Source organism: Atta cephalotes (genome assembly GCF_000143395.1).
Source record: "Atta cephalotes unplaced genomic scaffold scaffold00017, whole genome shotgun sequence".
In the NCBI taxonomy this organism is placed as follows: domain Eukaryota; kingdom Metazoa; phylum Arthropoda; class Insecta; order Hymenoptera; family Formicidae; genus Atta; species Atta cephalotes.
In genome coordinates, this window is record NW_012130081.1 from 2,111,948 (window position 1) to 2,122,996 (window position 11,049).

An 11,049-nucleotide genomic window follows, 5' to 3' on the forward strand; every position below is an offset into this window, starting at 1 on the left:
AAATATACCTCCGTACTCCGACTTGCTTTGTGTGCAGAGAGTTAACTGTATGAAGAGTATCGTTTTCTCATTGTTTACATGTAGAAGCCGTGTTATAAGTCAACAAACACATAGGATGACATGTTGTAAAGTAGTATAAAATAATATAATATTTATTATTTAATCTTGTGTGTAATTAACAATAGTTTATTTATTTTTTATTTTATAATTTTAATTCTATAAAGCTTAAAACTTTTATTTATTTATCAATGTTTATCAATGTGATGTTTGTCAATGTGATTATTGTTGTTAATACAATTATCATAGATTGCAACAATTAATTTTAAATTTAAACAAGAAATACAATACGTGAGATAAATGTAAAATAAAAAAATATTTAACTACAATTAGGAATGTGATTTTAGTCATTAATATTTATTAAAATACGTTAACTGGAATATTTAATAGCATTTAAAAAATTAGATCTTATCAAATAATAAAATGGGCAAGATATTTTTTGTAAACTTTAGATTGCAATTTCTTAACATAATATATGAAATATTCTTATCTTCGTTGTTTTGATATTTCTTCTATTAGACTTACGATTCAAACAATTATAAACTATATGATTTTGAAAACGTGTAAAATATGTATTTATCAATGATAAATACTAAATATACAATGTAAATATCAAAATTTCATTTCTAAGATAAGAAAAATCATTTTATTAAAAAAGAAAATATTTTATTTCTAGACTTGTAAAAATAGCGGAGTAAAAACAACTGGAGGGGTAGAATTAGGTCCAGCGGTCAGAAACGTGTCGCTCGTGAGTGAAAGACAATAAGAGGACAATGGAAGTGTGAAGTTTCTTTCTTAGAAAGGCAAGAAGATCCATTTGAGTTTTACTCTTTTTATGGTGTAGTCATAAAAAGTTTGCCAAATTTTGTTGCGTATCTTAAGTCGTACTCTTGATTAATATTTCATTTTGCTCAGATCTTATGTTTCAATAATCTTTGGCGATAATTTTGGTTATATTTAATCTGTAATGACATGAGCAAAAAGCAGCATATAAAAACTTATATTTTATTAATTTTTCTATTGAAGAAAAATGTGAAATAAAATATTTAATGCTTTTAAAGTATCTAAAGTAATTAATTATTTAAAGCTTTTATTTAAATATGCGTTTCTATATAAATACTAATATGCAATCAATTTAGATCAAATATGGCTAATTTTTTTTGTTATGCCATTATATACAAAATGTCAAAATTTTTTATGTGCCACTTTGGTACAGAATTAAGCAAAAAAGAAATATTTATATTTTCTTCTTTTATACTGAAAGCAAAACGAGTTCTTTTGTTTAACAAAGTTTATTTCTTTTACTGTTCTATTTACATTCGTTTTAAAGTAAATATAGTTTACAGTCCAAAAACGAACAAAACGAATACAGCCAGAGAGCGCAAGTGTAAAAAATAGATTTTAGTGGAGTACAGTTGCTATTTTATATAGCATTGTGTAAATAGTAATTTTCAGTTTTTTAAATGTTTTTCTAACAACGCATATTTCTTTAAGCTGAAAATTTCTTCACATGCTATTAGCGTGCCAGTTGACTATTCCTGGATCTGGATAATTTGGAAAATAATCAAAACAATTTTTTATATTAAAATGAAATTCATAAAAAGACAAATCATTTTTGTTTTGCTTACTATATTTTGCGCGATATATTTTGTTCAACTTTTGAGAGAGAAATTGTGAATTTTTTATTTAAAATTAATGATAAAAAAATTTATTCTATGTAGATTCTGTTTATTTTCTGTAGATTTTATTGTAGATTTCAAATGCAAAATATGTTAGTCACATGTTAGATTGGCAATATGAGTATTTCTTGAATAAGCCGTGTGCCAGACAATATATTTTGATCACGTACTTGCCAACGAAGATGTCGATATTTATTCCCTTGACCAGCAATAAAGAAGATATCAGAATGTTTTTTGTAAATATTTACTAAAACGAATATCTGCGATTCTCAAGAGAGTTATCGGTGGAAAGGAAATGCGATTTGCAATACTCAGTCAATCCATTGAATAGCTAATATAAATACAATATTATAAAAAGATTTAATGGAATACAAGGAACTGCTATAACTCTGACAAATACGCCGTGCTGGGATTTACGCCGCAGAAATCAAAAAAAAATAGAAGGAGTGGGGATAATTTTCCCGCAACTACTCTGTCACATGTTTTTATGTTATATTAATATTGTGTTATGATTTCAGTTTCTTACTGTTAATATTAATAAAATTATTGAGTTGACTCGATTTGTCACTGTAATAAATAACGCCATCATAAATTATAATCTACATAAAATGATCACTGTAAGGCGTGTAAAAGACTTAGTGGTTATTTCATGTTACATACGTGTAGTGGAATAGTAAAATATGTTGTATAGCAAAATACAAGTACTTTGCTTTCTTTGTATTTCTTGTTTAGTTTGTTGTCTTGTATATTCTACATATTTGGATATTTTTAGCAACATTTTAGCGAGCAGGATTTATGTCCAAAGCATACAAAGTGCGCAGATTGAATTCAGTGCACTAAATGCAATCGCATTATATGAAATATGTACCTCATGTCACACTTGTAATATACGTAGGAAGATTGTAATTATTATTTATTATTTCATATACATATTTATCATTCTTATTCTTTAAAATTTTATAAACACATTTTATAAGTTATTGTGTCATTTTACGTTTTATTTACATATATTATTTGTAAATTTTTCATGAGCCGTACATACCCTCCCTCCCCGTACAAGTAGCCATATATCTCATCCTTATGGGACATAAATGCAAGGATTTCAAAAAGTTCATTTTTTAATATGAAAAATAAATATTTCGGATTTCTAACATTTTTTTCATAGTAGTAGACAGTACAAAATTTTTACTGATATAGTTCGTTTACTTTAAACATAAGTAAATAATACTTAATAAATTAAGTTTTTGATTGGTGCGGTGTATACCAAAATTACCCTATATAAGAACCGTTATTAATAAAAATAAATAAATAAATAATTCTTGTGATACTATATTTAACTTTTATACAATGAAAGCATATATCTTTGTATTTCTATTAAAGAATTTTCCTATTCCGATCCAAATGACTTTAATTCTTCTTTTTTAGCCATTTATCAATGTGGTCGTTATTAATATTAAATTCTTCCGCGTAATATTCCTTAAAATCCTGCGCAGGATTTCGCGAATCTTATTTGCAATGTGTATCCACAATGAGAAATGATCAGTCCTAGGAATGCCGCATCATGAGAAAAGAAGTTAATATGAAGAAGCGCGTCAGAGGCGAAGAAGCTCCGCAAAATGTAATGGCGCAATTCACACGGTCTTTGCGCAAACGACGATCATTCTTCTTCCAAAAGGCACACCTTTCATGCGCAACGACGTGTCCCGGCGATAAGAACCGGCATTCGCAGGAATTCATGAGCCGCGCTTCACGATGAACGAGCCTCGGATATGGGGAACGCGGGATCGAGGTATCAGGAAGAGCTCCTTCCTATGGAATCGTTTGGTAACGCGGTCCAAGAACATTTCTCATTCCACCGAGGAAGCTCTCGCCTCAGGCTGGCTGATATTATCGGGGGAAAGGAAAAAATTATGCGGCTAATCAAGAAGCTTGAGTGTCACTTCCAGCTCGATGTATCACGTTGGATCTGCTACGAGAAATGACCTCGTTCACGTAAGACATTTCCAACCAATGGCGTAACGCCTTCTCAATCCCGATATTTTATTTGATTTTACCTTAGTTTTTTCATGTATCTGGAACAAGTTCTTATGAAAGCGATTTATAATTTCTCATAACTTTCTAAATTTCAAAGTAAGATTTAGAAAAGACAAAAAGAAAAATCATTAATAGTAAATATTTTAATTTTTTTATTGTGTACGAATAAGTGTTTATATTTTTGATTTAGAATTATTCCAAAATTTTATTTTTTCTGCTAAAACGTAAAATAGGATATAAGTTAAGATTGAAATGCAACCAAATTAGAAATAATGATTTAACGAAATTATTATGAACTTTATCTTCACTGCGTGAGATTATTATGCATGGTACTTTGAGAATGTTCATCGTCGATCATACAGATGAGAATCTACCTCACACGAAAATCTATTTCACACAAATTTACGTGTAAAGTTCAATATGGTCTAAAACGTGTTCTCCAATCGATTAGTCAATGAATATTCAATGTGGTTTCTACGTGGGGTTCGTGCGATTGCAGTTTCGTTCTACCAGCTTATCCCCAAATCTACGATCGTCGCGTAGCCCGTAACTTTGATAGTTACTCTGGTGCAATGGTTCTGGTAGCACAGAGAGGGTTTCCGGTTTTCGCATGGAGGTCATACCCGACTCTCCCCGCAAGGTCGTCATCACTCATAGAATTTTCGCAATCTTTCGGGATACTCTTGGATGTCCCGGACGAGCGAGAAAAATGTGAGAGGGTTTGGGTGGAATCGATGTGCTTGCATTAAACATCTTGGCACGAGAGCAAGTGCGGGCGGATAGTTCGGCACGTTCATGCGAATCGTTTTTCGTGGTGGCGACTGATTTCTCGTGGAATCGTGAATTCTCGTTGTAAGTCTGAAGGGTGCAATCGGAAATCTACGGCAACCGCGAATCGTTGATGAATTGTAAATAATCCGAAAACTCTTTTCAATCGCAATGTCAGTCAGGGTCGTGCGCGACCAGTTTACTGGCCATGCCAGTCAAGATGATTGACATTTCGGTCGGAATGTTTGGATTCTCTTCACTATTTTCATTATTTCACTCTCATCCTTTTCAATAGTATGTGCGATAGCAAAATATTTCTAATCTTTTCAAATTTCAGTTACTCTATAATATCTATATTCTTGATATCTTTTTTGTACTTGTTGAATATAGCGTTTAAATTATTTTAATTTTTGTAAATGTAGAACAATCAAATTACATGATTTAATTTATGTATTCTTTAAGAAACAGATGATAAGCAATTATATAATACATTGGAAAGAGCGTCTCAATTTTATAACAAATTACAACTACAATACAAATTACAATATAATTTTATATAATAATTCTTTAAATTCTTTGCATTCTTTGCAACGAAATTTTTAATGCAAGGCACGAAGTTGGAATATGATTCGATATGGAAAAAGTTACAGAGTTCACGCACGAAAACGACTCTTGTCGCTGTAGGCCGAGCACGCGTTGGTCGTATTGTTAAGAAAATGTATCTGGATGAAAAGCGGCCTTTTCCTGGAATCGAGTAACGTATCGACATTATAAGCAATACATATTGTGTTTGCACTTAGACTCTATATATATAGGCTGAACCGAATCGACAGACAAGCGACAAGCAAAATTTGATTTTTACCCGCGAATGAATAAAAAAAATTTTGAAACGTCTTTTACGTTATCTCGCATTGTTGAATAAGTGATCTTTCAGGATAATAGCTTTTAAATATTTTTTATCTCCGAATTAAAATTTATTCACCATTTTTTCGCTTCAATATTTCGCTTAGAAGCGAATGATGTCTCAATATAAAGTTTCATTCGTCTATGCTTAGCGCGTTAGTAACGCAATTGCCTCGCTGTCGCTGCTTTGTGTCGATCGTTTCTTCGCACGTTCAACAATACCCACGAGTGTATGACAATAGGATTTCATTTCGCGTACATGTCGATGCATGGAGAACGCTGCCGTTGCGCTTACTGATGAGGGAAATAACATTCGCCGATAGATACTGTAATATCAGTATAGATCCTCTTTCGTTGAAATGCTGAATCTAAATTATACTGTATTTTGATTAATTGAAATTGTAGAGTTGTTTCAAAATCAATAGTATACTACTTGCATAAACAAAATTTTAGCGAAGCACAAAATCTCAGCATATGTCTGATTTTTGTATAAAATATTCAATTGTAATATCAGTTTTTGTTTTTTTGTTATTAATGAAATGTTTTTTAGAAATATTATAAAAATTGTAAAATTGTAAATTTGGTAAAATTGTATTATTTTATGAATTATACGAAATATTTACCGATTGTAACAGGTTAATCAATAAATGTATATATTGCATATAACGTTTTTGTAAGTATGTGAAATACAATAATATAAAATATTATTTACTTATTTTTACAGTTGTTATTTTATTATTATTGTTATATTATTTATTACATATATTATTATTTTTAAATTAAAATATGCATTTGTGCAATAAAAGCCATAGGCACTCGAGATACGAGCTCCATTTCTATGCAAAGAATACAAATATTAAATTACCCAAGAGGATCGCTTCAGGCTGATAATGAGACTTACTTTTTATCCTCGGATTATTGTTCTTAAAAATCTTATTGTAAAGAGATGTTTGTATATTTAATGTGATATTTCATTAAGTATGGAATATAGTATATACTTATATAAATATACATATATACATAAATATTATATATTTAATTAATTCTATATTAGCTCTGTACTAATTTTATTAAAGTATATGAGTTATAAATAAATTTATATATGATATTTTGTTCGTTACTTTGTAATTAAAAAATACATTGCAACAGCCATTGTTGTTGGTCAAACGTTAAACAAAGACAAATGATACTCATGAGCGTTGTGAGTATGAATCGGACCAATATCAGATTTTGAAATATGTGCTTTTAAATAACAATCGAAGAAGAGAAGTATTCCTATTATATCACCATTAATGTAATAATAAGAAAATAATATGAGAAAATTGGAGAATAAAATAATGGGAACAATAATGGTTCAGACAGTAATGCATCAGTTTAATATTGAAAAGCATTTAATAATGTAATTGGAAATGATTTCAAAATATTACTTATTAATCCCTTGTCACGAAGTTTGAATGCACAGAAAAAGATACGGCGGATATAATGTACTTCGACAAGGCGATTTTTGCGGGGCAACTCGCGACTCTTTTTCCAGCCACTACGTGCCTTGCGACTGAAAAGTAAGCGAAAAGCAAAACGAAAAGGCAGAGCAGAGGTAAAACGAGGACACCGCGAGGTGCAAGGCGCAGCCAGGGCAATAATAATATCAGAAAGGTCGGGCTTATACTGCGGCGCGAGGTTTTCCCAATAGTTCGAACGCGAACTTTCTGCCCAAGTTGCAAAGCTTTAAAGCGAAGGCTTTAACGGGGCTTCTCTCGCCCGGCGCCAACTCTCCTCCCCCCCCCCCACCCCTCTCTCTCTCTATCTCTTTCTCTCTCTTTCTCTTTCTTTCCCCCGGGATGAAGTCGTGTGAGGAAAGAAAAAAAATGATCAGTACGAGGAGAATGCCCGCCACGACAACTCAGGCCTGAATATACTGCTGACCTCTCATTCTCCCTTCTTGCGCCAATATTCTCACGTTCGAAGTTTATCTCGTTCGACGGCGGTGTGCAGCACCTGTTTTTCAGGGGAACTTTTTATTATTCACATACTCTTCGCGCTATGAGAAGAGGCGCATCACGCTATACCACTCTTTAACTAGCGAATAATTACGAGTACTTATTATGAAAATTGCATCACGAAGTTTTGAAGCTCTGAACCAACTTTCTAGTCATTTTGCATGATATGGTGAATATGCATATGTGCATTTCTGTGACACACAGGTCACAGTTTGAAATATGATATATTACATTGCTTTGCGTATTGTTAAAACATTTTTATTATATATATATATATATACATCACCACCTGACATACAAAACCGATTGTGATATAATCGATTTTGTATGTCAGGTTCAAATGATTACGAAACAATATCCGCTTGCGGATTTAAAATATTTCAATATTGGAGTGCTAACATTCTTTTCAATCTTTTCAACTTTATTGAATCCTTTAACAAACAAAAAGGAAAGAAATATAATCGGATATAAACTTAGCTTAATTTAATGTGTATTTAAAAACTTTTTTTTTAAAATCGGGTTATCAAGTTCACATAGGTCGTTGACCCTCAATATCTTGCGCGTAAGCTATTTATCCTCGAGTTGTTTGTATTCACACTACTAGAACGAAAACGAAATATCAGCAAATCTCGATGTACGAAGAAATCAAGACGCGGAATGATGAAACACCGTTGTCATAGTCGCAAGTTCGTCTCAGAACTCGTGACTCGTCGAGCATTTCAGTCACGTCGAAGTGTAATGATCAGTAAATAACAAATGACCGCGTCTGCTGGTTGTCCTCATCCTTCATCATAGGAGTAGCCGAAGCTGCTCAAACTTTCGTGAGAGAGGGCGAGGAGCAACACGGACGTCGATTCTTCTTACAAGGACTGCGGCCGGAAACTTGCGACACGCGACTCCGCTCCGGGAACTCCACTGCCAAGCCTCAGAAATGTACAACTGTACCGGATGATTCGTTTTCCTGATGCAAATTTTGGTAGTTACATTATCCTACTGGGTACAATTCTCATAGAATAGACCGCCTTTATAATTTTCTCTTAGTTTAAACAACCTACGTTACAACGCTGATATAGAAACTTGCGCACGAATAAAAGTTGACGTTGCAGAATTGCAAAAAAACTAATAGATTATTCAATGAAGACAATCTATGAAATAAAATATTTGTATATCAACTGAGAAAAGAAGTATGAAAGCAAAAAGATGTTTTTTAAAACATTTTATTTCTACTTTCTATGCACTATTATACAAATTCTCATTGTATGTAACGGGAGTTACTGTGAATGTACCTTTTGCATCATGTGCTAAAAGGATTCTAATAAATTAATTAGAATTAGAATTATATTCATTATAATTATAATTATTAATAAAAGACATATAATGTTAGGTTTCTAATATGTCCTACAATTTTCAACGTTAATTTGCAAATGAGAATTAAATGAGAAATATAATAAAAAATTTAGAAATAAACAATTCTTTCCTTTATGTATATTATAATTTTATGTAGCAAACGTTTTCTAATATAATAAAGCAATCTGTTATAATTCTGTTATATATAAATATATAATAAGAAGAACTAAAAAAAGAAAGCGAAAGAAAACACTCATTTCTTCATCTTTCTTGAACAGAATGTTAACTAAAGCGATCCGACGCATTTGCTATCGAGTTTCCTCGCAAGTATAATTTATGCGAAATTACTTCCTTCGTTCGGGGACGCTCGCCGGCTACTGTGCAATACTGAAAGGGACGATGGTGTACAACCAGTCGTTCTGCATGTAATTTGCACATCGCATCTCTGCGAGTAGAATTATGATATTACAGATACGAGATATCTTACTTATGTTCCGTTTCAAAATAGCATGCAAGAATGGAATTTCAAGAAGTTGAGGTGGATGTTGCATTGCGGCGTTGCTCGATGACTTGTTTCCCCTCCACGCAATAAGTTTTGTAATCTCCTCAGCTGCGTAACTTTCTGAGTGGCAATTTTCCGGAACAACGATGTTCTTGATTCCTTTTTCAATTCTTCGCAATGCAATCTCGATCTCTTTAAATCAACTCGATTTTAACGCAACTCGAGTTTCTTCAATTTTCCCTACGTACTCTTTCTTGATTGGTTTTACAATTTCTATAAAGTTGCATATATTTTAATAGATAATTGAATTTAATTATTACATTTGTATGATAGTAACTATTTGAAAAACCACTGATTATAATTGATCACGGATGAAATTTTTATCACCACTATTTCGAACCGTCTTTGATCCAACTGTTACATTCAAGTTACCTAAGATGGCGAATAATATGGATGCTATTCTTTCGTATGAAGATCGCGTTGATGGTCGTAAGAATACAGTATCGTGACTCCATTTGTCGCCTCGTTTTCTCCCCAATACAATAAGTTTTGTAATCCTCTCGGTTACGTAACTTTCTGAGTGGCAATTTCCTCGAACCTGTCCGCGTCTAGTTTTATCCGCGATCCTGTGCTGTCTCAGATCAACTTTTCAACCTGACTATCCTTCTTTAACCACGAGAATGCACCTTCGATGCAATCTCGTTTTGACTTGTCATCATTTCATATCATATAGACGAAAGTCCACTTTCATCATCTCTATTCGATAGTAAGCTTTTTGTACTTCGACCTGTTACATTGCTTATCATGGCGATTTATTTTCGGTAAGCCATAAATAGTTTCAGCATTTTATAGCAGAATATATAAAGTAGATTTTAGAAAAGTTTAAAGAAATAATGAAAACAATCGAATGTACATTTTATTACAAATTATACAGCGAAAATTATTTGAGTACATTGTACTGTAGAAAGCTTAAATACATTAAAATTGATATGAAACTAAAGAAATCTAAATCAAAATTATTATATATATGACTAAATAACAGATAAATTAAAAAACAGTCATTAAAAAAATAAAGAAAATAAAATAAAAGAATTTTTTATTTTTTTAGATTAAAGCACAAAATTTTATTTTTAAGCCAAGATTTAAAAAATTGAAACGAGAAAATTTCGATAAAACGTTTTCTATATTTTCTATATTCGTTATTTTCTATATTCAATCAATAAATTTTTTAAGTACATGAAACATTTTTAAATTGCAACAATAATTCTAATTTATTTAATACTGATAAAAAGATTTTGAGCGCTCAACATTTATTTATAAATTTATCTTTAGTTGTGCTCGTGGAATTATTAGCACGCAGCTATTATTGCTTTAATATTCTAAGTCGTTTACTACACAATGAGTGTTATCGCGCTCGGAGAGAACAGATGTACTAAGATTACGATATTGTTTACGCTTAATAGCCTAATTCCCAGCGCATTAAATTTACGGGCTTCGAATTTCAATGTGCGCAATTTCCCCATCTTCTGACCTTGCTGTATCTAATGTTGGCCGTGGGTCAAGTGTCATTGCAGAACGTAGACCCCTCCGCTCGCTAGGGCAAATCCTTTTGATTACTCGTACCAGACCCTTGATATCTCTATATTCTCTTCAAAGCGTACGCACATAGACGTTTTAGAATTGGTGCCCTTAAGGAAGGCACTCATGCTGTGAGGTTGAACGGCCTCGTGAGATTTGGACGTTCGCGAATTTAACCGCTGAC